The 10814-nt window shown below is 41.7% G+C and overlaps 1 long non-coding RNA gene across 2 annotated transcripts; it reads right to left on the bottom strand.

Moving 5' to 3' along the window:
- Nucleotides 1–1025: 1025 nt before the first annotated feature.
- LOC134350655 (uncharacterized) lies at nucleotides 1026–9940 on the bottom strand. 2 transcript variants are annotated; one of them, XR_010018953.1, is made up of 3 exons: nucleotides 9818–9940; nucleotides 3267–4204; nucleotides 1026–2025 (listed from the first exon to the last, which is right to left on the bottom strand). It is a non-coding gene; the product is annotated as an uncharacterized LOC134350655 (long non-coding RNA). The 2 variants fall into 2 exon arrangements; XR_010018952.1 differs by having other exon boundaries at nucleotides 3526–4204.
- Between the last annotated feature and the right edge of the window lie 874 nt (nucleotides 9941–10814).

Genomic DNA, 10814 nt, shown 5'->3' with positions numbered 1-10814 from the left:
TCGCTATTCGATATGCCAAGGATGCGGCCTAGAAGACTAGTGCGCCTTCAGAATTCCAGGGTCTCTGCAGGTCAGTGCTGCCGCAGGGAACTGGTACATTGCGGGAGATGGAAGATTGAAAGCAGCAAGCTGGCTGCTGGCTGTGTGCCCAGAGACCCAAGTTCTTTGGGCACGGAGTTCGGAAGAAGCGACACTGCAGACTTTTAACATCGTAAATTAGCGAGTTGTTTGTTATGTCCTCCCTCCCTCACAGGGACACCTCTTTTTCCCTTATTAGGGAGAGAGAGAGCCTGTAGTGTATTGAATTACCCGGTGAAGGAGTAGTCTTTGGGGTACTGCGTCTGTGTCTTTATTGATGCTTTGCTGCACGCTTGAGTGTTTAGTGGGGTGTGCCGATGCCTTTTCGCTGGTTGGGGGGGGTTTCATTGCTTGCTGTTGCTTATGCTTGGGAGGGGTTAGTTAGCGGGGTACTTTGGGGTTCTAACATTTATCTGTTATTTATTCTCCTCTGTTTTTCTGGATGTTAGCAAAGAAAAAGAATTTCAGGATGTATATTGTATACATTTCTCTGACATTAAATGTACCTTCGAAACCTTTGAAACTTCACATTAGTCAAGTAGCTAAAACTTTTACATTATTTTAGTCTTAGTAAAGAGCTTTTCTGATCCATTCACTCATTAACATGACTCGAATAAAAAAGAAAGGATGTAATGCTGAGGCTGTATAACTCACTGGTCAGAGCACACTTCGTACATTGTGAGCAGCCTGAGCCCCTTATCTAAGAAAAGATGTGCTGACATTGAAGGGAGTCCAGAGGAGGCTCATGAGAATGATTCTGGGAATAAAAGGGTTAATGTATGAGGAGCAATTGATGGTTCTGGGCCTGTACTCGCTGGAATGTAGAAGAATGAGAGGGTTTCACTTTGAAACCTATCGAAAATTGAGAGGCCTAGAGCAAGTGGATGTGGAGAGCATGTTTTCGATTGTGGGGTTGGGAGGGAGGGTGTTGGTCTAGGACCAGAGGACACAGCCTCAGAATTGAGGGACATCCATCTAGAACAGAGATTAGAGGAAATTTCTTTAGCCAAAGGTAGTAAATCTATGGAATTTATTGCCACTGACGGCTGTGGAAGCCAGGTTATTGGGTATATTTAAAGTGGGGGACGATAATTTCTTGATTAGTCGAGGTGTCAAAGGTTACAGAGAGAAGGCAGGAGAATGGGGTTGAGACGGATAGTAAGTGAGCCATGATGAAATAGCAGAGCAGATTCGATGGGCTGAATGGCCTGATTCTGCTCCTATGTCTAATGGTCTAACATCCACTTACATTTTAATTTGACTAAAAGAGACAGTGAAATCTGGAGCAATAAGCAAAATGCTGGAAATACCCAGCAGTTCAAGCAGCATCTGTGGAGGCAAAGAAATGGTTGCTGACTCAGATTGCAAGCCTGCATCAGGACTTAACCTGATTACTTTGTTTTCTTTGTGTTCAAAGTCATCCATCAAAGTTGATTGCTCGGTTATTAAAAAAAATAGAAGCTATTAAAACAAGTCTGCCAAATTTGAATTCAATGCATATTTTCACAACAACTTAGTTTACATGTCATTAAACAAACTTACAAAGTGTGGCACCATCCACTTCAGTTCTCTGGGAATCCTGTCAAAGCATGTCACCATAAAAATTGGACACATTTATCATGGGTAAACACAGTCACATTAAATTATTTATCTTAAATCAAAAAAATGTATTGTACAAGTCGCTCTCCCTTCTAAAAAATATGGTGTTTGGAATGCCAGTTCATTTATTGCTCCCTATTTGCTGCAAATATCACAGCTCTGTGCTTGTGGTGAAAGGTTTTTCTCTGCTTGTCATATTCAGGCAAAGTACTCCTTACCCTGCAGGGACATCACGTTCCTTTCATTGATTGTGTCAGATACATTTCAGTTCACTCTGTGAAGTCACTCAGAATTACTCATTACATGTTCTTCATTTTCTCCACAATGCCAAACTGTTTCTTAGGACACCTGGAAAACATCAACAGAGTAAACCTGAAAGGAAGGCCATGGCAAGTCTAAAGATGAATATTTATAGGCCGCTGAGCTTAACAGCAACGAGTATTAATATGGCAGCTTTTACGTAACAAAACATATCAACAAACAAAATGCTGGAGAAAATCAGCAAGCCAGGCAGCATCTATGGAAAAAAGTACAGTCGACGTTTCAGGCCAAAACTTTCAGCAGGACTGGAGAAAAAAAAGCTGAGCAGTAGATTTAAAAGTTGGGGGGAGGGGAGAGAGAAACACAAGGTGGTAGGTGAAACCTGGAAGGGGGAGGGATGAAGTAAAGAGCTGGGGAGTTGATTGGTGAAAGAGACAGAAGGCCGTGGAAGAAAGAAAAAGGGAGGAGGAGCACCAGAGGGAGGTGATGGGCAGGCAAGGAGATGAGGTGAGGGAGGGATAAGGGGATGGGAAATGGTGACGGAATATAAGGTGTTGTTCCTCCTACCTAAGTGAGGCCTCATCACAACAATGGAGGAGGCCATGGATGGACATATCAGAATGGGAATGGGAAGTGGAATTAAATTGGGTGGCCACTGGGAAATCCCACTTGTCCTGGCGGACGGAGCACAGATGCTCAGCGAAGTGGTCTCCCAATCTACGTTGGGTCTCACTGATATACAGGAAGCCACGGTGGGAGCACCAAACACAGTAAATTACCCCAACAGATTGAAAGCCCTGAAACCTACAGTAGAGTGATTAATTTTAAGGACAATCAGCAAGCCAGATCTGTAGTCCCAGAGGGTTCTGAGGCTGGAGGAGGTTACAGAGATTGGAAATCTCTGAGGCTATTGGAAAACATGGGGCTTGGAATTTGGTGACTTGGTGGCACATCATGCCTGGTATTGTTGTTTGACACTTTGTGCCCATTAGCTGAGCAAGCCAATCAGCTTTCTAGAGGCAGTTCACTGGCTTCTCATGCCTGTTGCCAGAAGTGCCAAGGGTTGTCCAAGGGGAGTGGGTGGTGGAGCAATTTGTAGATAACCCACAGAAAGGAGAAAGGGAGAATAGTAACCAAGCAGGAGAGAGAAGGAAAACTGGGAAGATCTAATCTGACTTGGAGAGGCTAATAGATAGATAGATAGATAGTTATACTTTATTAATCCCGAGGGAAATTTGGTTTCGTTACAGCCGCACCAATCAAGAATAGAGCGTAAATATAGTAATACAAAAAAACCCAACAATCAAACAACAAAATGCAAACTATACCAGATGGAAAATAAGTCCAGGACCAGTCTATTGGCTCAGGGTGTCTGACCCTCCACAGGAGGAGCTGCACGTTCGATGGCCACAGGCAGGAACGACCTCCCGTGCCACCAAGTGTTGTATCACGGTGGAATGTGGCCGAAGTCCAACAGTAAAAAGTTCAATATCCAGTCTGCAAACACATTCCTCGATCGTAATATACCTCGGATTGCACCATCCGTTGTTAACCAGATCAGTAAGCACCCAACTCCTTTACGCTTACCACTCTCGGTGCACTTCCGGTCAAGCGGAACGGTATTATCCACCGAACTCCTCTTCTCCAAAAGTCTCTGTTGTCCTGGTCCTCTTTCCTCAGCTTTGTGATCCCCCTCTGCATCCTCTGTGTGTTTTCCTCTGGATTTCAGCAGGGTTGTCTGCCGCTCTCTTCGCTAAGCCGGCCGGAATTTGCTGGTCCGTGGAATACACAATGCGACCTTGCTTCTGTCCCGCGTGTCAGGATGTAACCATTTCCAGCGCTAAAGAAAACCCAAATAAATCAAGAGTATTTTGGGATTGCCGTGTTTGGTATGATTTTTTCAGTAATCAAACTCTTTCTGGCTGCAGCTTTTAAGTAATCATTTGAGGTCTCCGCATAAGCTGCTTAACCTGAATCCTGCCATCCCAGAGCTGACAGACATGTCTGAGGCCTGTAATGGTATTGAAAAAGTTCTTAAGACTTGTTTCAAGCACGGACATTAGAAACCTTCAGCAATATAGTTGGCAAAATCTCCATAAACCCATAATCCAACATACTGGAGCCTCAGGTACTGACCAAGTAGATGCAGAGGTAATTCTAGGTTGGTTTGTTAATAAGCCCGAGATCAGCAGTACCAGCAAGATGACGCCGGAGCAGTACACCAACGTAACCATGAGTAAATTGCTAAACTGCAGTTAATGGAAATCTGGAAAGAGGAAGAACATAGATGTTTCAGTCTGAAGTGCCTTCATCATCCATGTGCTCAGTTAAAATAAACTTAATGAATACTACTATTTGGAAATGGGTCACATTACCCCCATTTCAGACCAGCCTTGTCATCAACACAAGATGCAATACTATTCGATACAAAGGAAATTATTGTCTACTGTGCATCCCAAAAGGTTCCTCGGGCCCAACCCATGAACATCAGTGGTCAGTCATGAAAAAGATTACTGGTTTACAGCCAAATTGATAAAAGCTTTGAGCTTCAGGCTCGCATCAATTAGGAATGATGCTAAAAAAGATCAAAGCTCATTATAGGCAAGAGACAAGAGAAAAGTCTAATCAAAAATCCAGATGGGATTAACCTTTTAATTTATTCCAGGTGTTACGTACCCCGTAACTGGGTTGCCAAACCAGCAGAAATGGATCACTCAGTTGGAGTCTGGAGTACTAGAACTAAGGAAGTTTTATTAAAGAAACAAGCAACACAGTAATCGAAAGGATAATAAATGCAACAGTTCAGTGATGATAAACACACATGTGCACAGAATTAAGATAACAGCATCAATCAAGCTCTATCGTTGTCTAGGGGTAAATGACCAATTTCAAAATGACTCAAAGTTCAGTCCAGTTTAGTAGTTCAGTTCGCAGTAATCGTTGCCATGGCGGTGGACAACGTGGGGGAAGAGAGAGATAGAATAGGAACAACTCATCATTCAGCACACTGCTTCACTCACAGACCAGCGGGATGGCTCACAGACCAGCGAGATGGCTCACAAACAGCTTTTGGGCAGGTCCTTGGTGATGTCACCTGAGGTCACCGACTGTGACCCCTCCTCCAGATGCGGTCGATCCTCTGCAGTGAACCCGGCACCCAGGCAAGGGCGGACACACACCGGGTTCCCGCTGATCGTACCTTTCCACCCACTCGTGAGAAGCGTACCGCTTCCAGGGTCTCGTTACCTCGGGTGGCGTGTGTGTCTGTCTTAGCGAACCTGTCCCTTTTTATCCCCCTGCTGGGGTATCGCCTGTCCATCACTTCAAACAGTTCAGGGTTCAAAAGGGGGGAGCCGCTCCAGACAGCTCTTCCTCCCACATCCCTTCATTACACATCTCCAGACGCTGCTCCATTGTTCCTTATCTCTCCTTCCCCTGAGGGCAGGTGGCAGACCAACTGCTGATGCCACTGATGCTAGCCCCGGCCAGCAAACATCTTAATTTTATGTGTATTCTCGTAACACAGGAAGCATTTATGAAGTAAAATGTTTAAGTATAAAGCCTATAGTTCTAAAATGTCAGGGTACAAATGTTCCTATATTGAGCAGACTTTCAGAATTCAAATTCAATGCACATCTGTCACTACATCTGGTACAGCACACCACAGAGGATAATTTCTACCGTCTTTTCTTGATTTACTGTTCAGTAATGAGCTACAGAGGGCAGTTGATGTGATGTAGGTAATGAGTTATTATTTGCAATAATAAATGCCAACAAACCTATTGTTTTAATGAAAGATCATAATGAATAGGAGCTTTGGTGATTCCAAATGGATCCCATGTTCATCCAAAGATTATGAGCCAATCTGCACACTCCACCAGTGGCTGCTGAACAAAGTTCAATAAGGGAAACTTTGGCTGCTTCACGTCCAACAGCCCATCTCTCCACTCTTGCCAGTATCACCCATCCCCACTCCCCTATCTAATTCAAGCCAAAAAGAGAAATGGACAAAAGGATTTAGTTCTACTTTAAAGGTATTTTGAATATTTCTATAAAAGATATGCCTGAGCCTAACATTGACCTCATGGAGGTGGCCAATGATTTTCACAACCTGATATTCAGAGCGGCATAAAGGATTCAGACTTCCGCCCTTTAAGTGCTAGATTAAATTGGCTAGTTTAACAGCTATGAAGGTATAACTCTTCTCACAGACGTAGGGATCGTTGCAGCTCTGTGCCTAATACAGTATACTCTGTCAATGCTGACTATAGTTCCAGATCTGACTCCGGTTATGGACACACAAGGTCCAGGCTGTAGCACCGAACAAGTGGTGTGCCGCTGGGGGTCACATTTTGAGAAAGGACTTCAAGATTGACTTCCTGCCCTCTCCCTCAGGTGAACGTAAAAGATCCCACGGCTGCAACACACACAAAATGCCAGAGGTACTCAGAAGGCCAGGCGGCATCTACGGAAAAAAGCACAGACCAGCATTTTGTGTATGTTGCTCAGATTTCCAGCATCTGCAGATTTTCTCTTGTTTAACATCCCATGGTTGTTACTTTGAAGAAAAACTGGCACTGAGAAACCTGCTCTTGATGTCTATTCTGGTGTTGGGCTCAAAAAAGTTCACTTCGGATTGAGGCCTTCCACCAGCAATACTGAAACAAATCCTTTACACATGCCAGATAATTCAAATTAATTTTAAATTTTTCAAACCTTGGGAGGCATAATGCAAATTCCTATCTTTGCTACTGCAAAAAAAGAATGACTGTTTTAACTGAGGAGAAATATAACTTCACCCATAATCAGAGGATGATTACAGTATGTAAAAAAGGCCAATCAGCCCATCAATCACTGGTGTTATAAGACTAATCCATGTAGGCTACGTCCAGGATAATTTTGAAAACACCGGTTTCGAGTAAAAAAAAACAGGCGTACACACTAAGCATTTTTCAAAATATCTCTGTCCACACTAACACGGATATTTGGGCAAATCTCCTCTACTGGACACGCGCAGCACACACCGAAAACAAGCGAAGAGGAAACGGTATACTTAGTGTACATTTGTCCAGTTACAGAGTAGAAAAACTTAAAAGGAGTTGCTCTTGGCTCTCGCGCAGGAGGACTTAAAACTAAAAAAAAACAAATACTGGAGCGTATGGAGGCAACCGATAGGGAGTTCACAGACAGTATGACCCGGCTGATGACGAACATTGAAAACTGACTAACTCTGTTGCATTAATAAAGCACCTTGTTAAATGTATAAAACATGTCTGCATCAGAGTTATCTTGTATTTCCATACAATGTTACATTCGGCTGTTACACATCTATTGTCAAAGAAGTACTTGCATAATAGGTAAACCACCTTCATACAAGCAAGGACAGAAAACAGGGCAAAGTGAGTATACTTATTTATTCAGTAAGCTATGGGTCGAAATATTTGGTGAGTACATTTCTAACCCTTCTGGCTTCAGTCTCGTTGCCATCTGTTCTGAAATTGTTAGGTTATGTGGGGGGTTGCGTTCAAGAAAACAACGAAATGCCGCACTGCGGCCGTCTGTTCCGGCACGTCATGACAGCATTTTTAAATAGTCAAAAAAGCTCACTTTACAATTTAACTCTCACACTGTTCACACCGACTGCGCATTATAACAGCCTTACGGCAGTGCTTGCGCAGTACCAAGCAGAAGCAGAAAAAGCATTGTTGTTGTGGTGTTGTCATGACAGCGTTTTTAAATCTCTCCGTTTACCCCATACACACTACAACGGATATCAAGCGTTTTCAGATTTATTCACTCTGGAGACCATTCCTGAAAATCTCCATTTTTGGGGGATGAAAACGCCGCTTTAGTGTGGACAGAGGGTCAAAACGAAAAGAAAAGGCTTTGTTTTCAAAATTATCCAGCGTAGTGTGGACGTACCCTTAGACCCTCTTCCTCACCTTCCTCCCTTTCGGATATTTATTCAGCTCTCTTCTGAATGTTACAATTGAATCTGCCTCTGCTACTATCCATGATAGTGCTTTCCAGGCCCTAAATACTAGCTTTCATTTTAAAAATTATCCTTTCAGCTTCTCATGTTTCTGTTATCCTTATGACCATGACATGGACCCCTTTTGTAAAGGAAGAAATTTATAATTAATACGTTGGTGTTCACCGAGCCCTCAATGTTCCACCTTATCAATTTCAAATTGGGATGAACCTGATGTGAAATATTAATGACGAAATAGATTCCTTGGCCTGAATGACATGCTTCCGTGCTGTTTATTCTCTCAGTGTGAAGAAAGAATGGAAACAGCAATGTCATAGCATGTGCCATCTGACCTCAGGTTTACCCCAGGACTAACCATCTAGTCCAGCATCACCCCATTACAAACTGAACTGAGGAATGCATAGATTCACTTTGCATCCAGCCCTCAGCCCAGTTAGACATGGCCTATCCAATCAAGTGAATGGGGTCACCAACCTTAACTAAAAATTAACTAGTTTGGTTCTTCAAATTTAACATTAATATCAAAGTTCAAAAGCTCAGAGTAAATTTATCACTGAAGTACATATATGTCATTATGTACAACCTTACATTTAATTCTCTTGCAGGCATACTTAGTAAATCCATAATAGAATCAATGAAAGACATTTTAGTTAATATGTCTAAGTTGATTATTTTATTAAAATATAATATGGGAAAAGAAATACTACTGTCTGCCCTATCTATGCCCCTCATAATTCTGTAAACCTCTATCAAATAGAGTGTTTCACTTAAAATAAAGAAATCTAACCAAATACTTAAACACTTTTACACCAAGGGCCCTCTGTTCCACAATATTGTTTATGCCCTTATCATTTATTGTGTGAATGTAAAAATGGTTGAAGTACATTTAAAATCATTAAAAATAGAATAATATTAAAAGTGAATTTAAAAGCACTTTTGCCTTATATTTTTTTCAATATCTAAGGGAAGGAAGTAAAATGAAAGCACATAGCATCTTATCTTTTTAATGAAGGTTGACATTTCCATGTGAATAAATATACCCACACAGCATACTGGCTGGTGTAAAGCTGAAGGGTCATTCAAGTTGTGCAGCCAGTTCTTCAGCTCAGTAAAGACAGGAACCTGCACTCTGATTTGAAATCCAGGAAAAGAGTGGGAGATCTGAGTGCCACTGTTTGATTTCTGGCATATTTTACAGAAATCTGTAACACTCTGATATGTTTACTGCAGCGACCAGCTCCACAAACCGCAGCCCATTATCTATTTCTTTTTGTAGGAATGAGTGCTGCTCTTCTACCTCACAATGGGTAAAGACCAATTTTCTAGTCTCTGTGGAAATGGCTTGTCTCTCATTTTAAAGTTATGCCCACTTTGAATTCCCAGATTGTGGATGCCAAATAATTTTGTTAATTTTGATCCACTAAACTTCTAAATCACAGCCAATGACACAGTGGAATATTCTCTTTTAATGTGTTTGTTTATTGATAGAAATAACATTATTTTGACAGCTAACAGGAAGGCCATATAACAAAATGAATATAGCACATGACAACATAATTGCATTTGTTTAGACTTCTTATTGTGAATGACTTGTCCTATTTGCTACATTTAATGCCTCTACCCAAGAGATCCACTGTCTGTCAGAATATGCACAACTGCTTAGAATATCGCCTGTGCCCTCGGTGTATTACAAGTCAAAGGCACCCCTAATGGAGAGAGTAAATGCTGAAACATATCAAATTTCACCACCAAGCAATATTAAATTTAGTGCTGAAAGCAAAGCATAATTTTCTCTCTATTAGGTTACAGTAAAAACGGCAATGAGTTTGCATGTAATCCTTGCCAGTTTTGTAACAGATTATGCACAATCATTTAAAAATGACTTACATTAGCAACCATAGACTAATCCCAATTGACCAAGAAACTTCTCACTTGAAGGTTTTGTAAACTGTAGACAATATCTTTTGCTCACAGGTCAATTAATCATTCATTTGATGATTCAACCTTAACAAAACACTGGACAACATTGAACAAAAGCTTGTTTTGCATGAGCATGACTAGAGCTTTGCTAAAATTTTACTTCCTTTTGGAAACACACCAGTAAGCAGTGGTTAATAAATGCTTGCCATACCCAGTCATGACAACAGACAGAACAAAGAAGAAAAAGCACTTGGGATTGATACAGAATGCATTGAAATTACATGGTAGATCCATCACAGTCTGGAGCAGAGCAAACATTGCCTTCTCCCCAACTCAGAAAGCAACCAGTGAGATCAAAGAGGAATTTGTACTTGAAACTTGTGCAATCCCTGATCAAATTTCTAATGTGAGACAGAGCCTCCTTGATAGTTCAATGCTCGTGATGCATTGGAAATGTTCAATTGGCAGGGAACGGAAAAGAAAATCTAATGTGGGGGAATCATTCTGACGTCACTCTTATAACAAGATCTTGTCATAATCACCACCCCATTTCATCAGAGTCAAGTCAAACACTTACGTCAACACCCTGATCCAGGCACCTGCACCTGTTGGATTTCATCATTGCCCAGGCAATGGACGGTAAAAACGTTCGTATCACTCACGTCAATGACAGGAACTGACAAGTGGTGGACTGCGCACAGCCTGCTCTGTTCTGTCAGTAATTTGTTTAAATTTATATTTCAGGATCTGAGCATTGCCGGCAAGGCCAGTATTTGTGGCCAATTTCTAACTGTTCTGGCAACCATATTGTTGGGTCTGGAGTCATGTAGAGTTCCAACCAGTCAAGATTTCTGCTCTGAGGGACATTCATAAGTAAAACAGGTTTTTACAATCCAGCAATTTTGTTGTCATCAATTGCTGGCTTTTAAAAAAATAATAATCCAGATTATTAACATAAATTCAA

The sequence above is a fragment of the Mobula hypostoma genome, chromosome 8 (genome assembly GCF_963921235.1).
Source record: "Mobula hypostoma chromosome 8, sMobHyp1.1, whole genome shotgun sequence".
Classification (NCBI taxonomy): domain Eukaryota; kingdom Metazoa; phylum Chordata; class Chondrichthyes; order Myliobatiformes; family Myliobatidae; genus Mobula; species Mobula hypostoma.
This window is presented reverse-complemented; position numbering and strand designations above follow the sequence as displayed.